The sequence below is a fragment of the Hibiscus syriacus genome, unplaced genomic scaffold, assembly GCF_006381635.1.
Source record: "Hibiscus syriacus cultivar Baekdansim isolate YM2019G1 unplaced genomic scaffold, ASM638163v2 tig00110584_pilon, whole genome shotgun sequence".
Lineage (NCBI taxonomy): Eukaryota > Viridiplantae > Streptophyta > Magnoliopsida > Malvales > Malvaceae > Hibiscus > Hibiscus syriacus.
In genome coordinates this window covers 1,098,256-1,103,294 of record NW_024062792.1, presented here as the reverse complement: position 1 = coordinate 1,103,294, position 5,039 = coordinate 1,098,256, and the positions used below count along the sequence as shown (strand labels likewise).

The 5,039-nt window shown below is 28.3% G+C and overlaps 1 pseudogene; it reads right to left on the bottom strand.

Annotated features, from left to right (window-relative positions):
• Nucleotides 1–834: 834 nt before the first annotated feature.
• On the bottom strand, nt 835–2,008 carry LOC120133596 (annotated as a pseudogene).
• Nucleotides 2,009–5,039: the final 3,031 nt, after the last annotated feature.

Sequence of the window (5,039 nt, the reverse complement as noted above, 5' to 3'; positions counted from 1 at the left end):
CGATTAACTCAAAAATTTATTAATTCAATACAATTCGATTAACTTCAATACTTACATGCATTTAAGTCCATTTTTATTAAATATTAATTGCATGCTATTCTAACACGAATAAAAGATTCAGAAATATTTTTAGGTAGAACACACATACATTTATAACACAAAATTTTCATATTAGGTAAACACAAATAAAATTTTAGGTGAGTACAATCAATAAAATAAGTAATTAATCGAAGAAAATGTGAATTTTAAGGTGAGCACGTGCCCTAAGCTAAGGGTGAATCCACCACTATTTAACACTACATAATATTTTCAATTTTTATTTCTAACAACAAATTTATTCTTTTTGTAATTTAGTCCCCCTCCCCCAACTTTGCATTTATCTAATTTAATTTATTATGACAATATTTTTTTGCAATTTTTTCTTCCTATTAATTATTTTACTCTTTTATATTCTCATCAATACTTTTTTCCCGAAATACCTTCTTTAAAATAATAAAATTATAAATATTTTATAATTTTAGGTGACATTTAATTTATTAAAAACATTGCAATCTCAAAAAATATAAAGAAATATATATGTAATTTATATGATTAGAAAAAGTTGTTAAATTAGACCAATTCGTATCATAATATTATAAATATTTACAATTAAATTTGAACATAAACTCTAATACTAGACTCGACTCAACTCGACTTGAAACTCGACTTTACTCGAAAAAAATTCAAATAAAGTATACATCCAACAATAGAACTCATCGACTCGATTAACTCGAAGATTTTTTAACTCGATAGGACCAATTCGATCTAATACTAATTGTTTGATTGTTGCCACTTAGGAAATTCACATTCACAATAAATCAGTCCATAAATCCATGTCTAACATCAAGTCATCCCAATCCCATTTGCTGCATCCTTCATCACTCCTACCCAATACATTAACTTCATCAAACTCCCCACACTGATGAACCTCCGTCGCCAAATCTCCAATAAATACTCCACCCGCAGGCTCCTGTACTCTGATCTTCATTCCTTTCACGAGCTCGCGGCCTTGTTGATCGACTCCGGTGAAGTCGAAAGGTGCCGACATGCTGCTTTCTTGGATCGCTGGCAGGCTATTTGGAGCATCATGATAATCTTGGGTTATCAAGATGCTCCGAGCTGCCTTTGCCGGTATCGATTCTACGTTCACCAAGGCACTTTGATATTCCTCTTCGGTTTTTTGAGCACTAAGCTTCTTATTCAGGCGGCAATTCTAATAATTCTTCACATCATTTGCTGTTCTTCCTGGGAGTCTCCCAGCGATCAGTGACCATCTGTGATCAGGAACATGAAACCACACATATGAATTCATAAGGCCACATCGTATAAGGAATATATATATATATATGTGTGTATGTATATGTATATATATGTATGTATGTATGTAAAACTTGCTTGTTTCCTAAGAGCTTGTGAAGCTTAATGATGAGCTGAACTTCATCTTCTGCAAAACTTCCTCTTTTGATGCTCGGGCGTAGGTAGTTTAGACATCTCAGTCGACAGCTCTTACGGCACCTGTTTAGACCTAAAAACCACCAAATTAAAAAACATGAACAATGTTATTTGCATAGATCTACATGTATTTGCATGCATTCATCGATAATCGATCGAACGCACGAGAGCTGTACACATGCATGTGCTTGCTGATCTCTGACTGTAACTATTGCAGAATGTTGCAGAGGCAATCAAGGATTCGTATGCGAATTTCAAAACTGGCATTCGGTTGAGAACTGATTTTGTTTTCTAGCGGATTTATCGAATTTTCTTAAGAAAATAAATCAAACCCGTTATTTTGCAGATCTTCATTCAACTGAAACATCAACAAAATCTTTAAAAAAAAAACTTTAATTTTAGACTAGTGATTGGTTTACCAGCCAAAAGAGGCACCCGATGCCACTTCCCTTCACCGTACCGCTCTATACATTTCTTGAGCAACTGATCTTTCTTCGGTCCAAGCAACGCCTCCCATACTGTTTTCCCCAAGACCTGTTGATCATACAACCATTGCTCCATTTTATACACTGATAATTGATCATGGACCATTTCATGTAGGTGTTGTAATTATCATATTTAAAACATTATATATATATTACGAGGTGATTATAAGATAATATAAAAAAAAATTAACCTATGATAACTTACACATACCCATAAGACGTAGTTGCTTCAACTTAAAAACTCTAAAGATAACATCCCTTTTACCACTTAGTTTACTCAATAGGCTCAAACAATATTATATATATATATATATATATTGTATCCGATTTACTATATTTTAGAGTATCATAATTGTTAGATCCATAACATATCCAACTATTAGCTGCCAAAAAAATATTTGGAAATTGGTCCCTTCCCCTTTCCAGCATTGTCCTATTGTTTCTGTATGTTAATGATGAGGCATTATGATTATATGTGTGGGCTCTAAATTTACAAATTACTATTATTTTCGTTTGATTTTTTACAGTTGAAAGTTTTTATGTTCTCCAAATAAGGCAAAAAAACAAGTTGTGCTTTTTGCAATGTCGTATAAAAGCTTTGGGTTTTTACCTGTTTTCTTTAACCTTCCATCCATTCACATTTATGCGTACGTCAGCTTTTCCTACTGCCATTGGTAGAGTCCAAGCTACTAACAAAAACTCCACGTGGAGTCGAACTTTTGATTCCATTTAAATCACTTTGGTGACTTTACTTTTTTTTTTTGTTTAATATAAACTAAATATTTCACAAAATGTAATTGATACTCTTTTATAATTATCAATATTAGATTTATTGTTCGACTAATCATAACCATATATTATAAAGACTTATTATGAGAACAATCTGTTTAATTTAATTTGTTCAATTTACAATATCATGATCTAAATCTTAGATGGTATTTATTTCATTAAATATATCAGATTTCTTTAAGAAATAAATTATTACTCTTAATTTGCTTAATCGGACTTTTTTTTTAATTTTTTTAATAAGTAAGAAATTTATGTTTAATCATGAGATTAGGGGATCAATCTTCACTCATGAAAATAGAACACATTTCATGATTAATGGTGTATCTCTTCAGAAAAACACTTTCAACAATGAAATCAAATAGTATTACTAATGATAGATATTCTAATTTCAACGAAAAAAATAACTATTTATCAAACAATATTAAAATATTCAATATTCAATAGAATAAAATATTAAATAATCAATTAAATGCACCTTTAGTTTTAGCTCCTGACATTTACTAAAATAATCATTTTTATATCTATTTTTAGGAGTATTTTGACTCTAGAGTTTTATTTTTTGGTAAAAATGTCTATAACATTTGACCAAATAATCATTTGATTCTTATTCTTTTTTATAGCATTTTGAGCCTCATCGTTTTATTTTAAGATAAAAATCTCTATTTTGGGTTGTTAATCATTTGACCAAACTATAAAGTATATCACAAATACGACCATATCTGTAAAAGAATATAATAAATATTCTTTGAATTTATATCAAGTGAGTTAGAAAGAGACTAAAGTAGAATCTTATGTTCAGAGTTAAACTCTTCAAATTTTAGTAAAGATAAATTTATAAAATTTTAGAGGTATTAATTGAAAATATAAAAAATATCTAAAATATAATTCTAATTTAAAATTTTCAAAACGATTGTCACTATTCGTTCTCTTTCAATCCATCATTGCGTGCATTTTTTTATTAATATGTGGTAAGTACAAGATAATATTTGTTTAAAGATAACTCTCGACCAATTAACATTGAAAACTCATACCCCTGACATTCCTAGTGCTCGAACTTGAAACTTCAAGGAATAACTATAATTCTTTTATCACTGAGGCCGCTCAGTTCGTGTTTTCACCCTTTTGCGTTAATAAAGTATAATATTATATATTGATAATAAATTAAATAATTATATATAATTAAAAGTAAATAAATTTAATTTTAAAATATTTTAGGATGTGTATGTGATTTATAAATGACACATAAGATTATATATTCTTAATGCATTAAATTTTAACCCTAATTAATTTGTATGCTATAGGTGCATCAAGTGTTCAAATCTATAAGTACATCTAATATTAATCTTATTTTTATTAGTAATTTGTTTAAATTTTTACAATTTTAATCACGAAATTTACTTATAATTTATTATATTATTATTGTTTTCACCATTTTCTGTTTTCTTAAACATCACTTTTGAATTATTTAATTGTATGTTGGCAAGGACATGTTAGAATATTTCTCTAATAATCATAATGATTCATAATTTTAAAGAGATTTGATTTTTTGAAAAATAATAACATTTTAAGTTTAAAAAAAATATAAAGTGTGACATGTGTCAGATAATGTTTTTAATGGCTGTTATGGCGTAAATACTTAAAAGAGTAACATAAAAAACATTAATCACATACTTTAAGTAAAAAAAAAAAATTGCACACCTAAAGTTAACAAATGATATGGTTTGGACACTTATTTTTTCATTAAGCCTAAAATAAATAAAGTTCTTATGGGTTTAAAATCTCTTTCCTCTCTCTTCATAAAAGAGTGTATTTATTTATTTTTATAAAACTCGACTTGACGTAAAAAATTTACTTTTTTGATTCGAATCAACTCAAAAAATCTATTTTTTTTGACAAAAAAGCTTCATTCAAATTGATTCCGAGTTGTAGTTTCTTAAACTCGGCTCGAAACAATTCTAAGTTCAAGTCGAGTTATAAATTATAACTCAAATAGTAACTTGATATTTTTAGTAATTAGTGGATTAATTTTTAAGTTTGAATCGAGTCCCTCAATTCTGTATTTTTTAACTCGACTCGATTGAACGCTCAAATCTACTTAATTTATTAAAGAGGAGTTGATCTCTATTCACAATGGAATGTACTTAATTTATTAAGAACAATTTACTCTCTCCATAAAAGAGTGGAGTTAATTTATTAAAGAAGAAATATTCTATATTCATAAAATGGTGCACTTAACTTATTAAAGAGCGGTTATTTTCTCTTCATAAAAGAGTG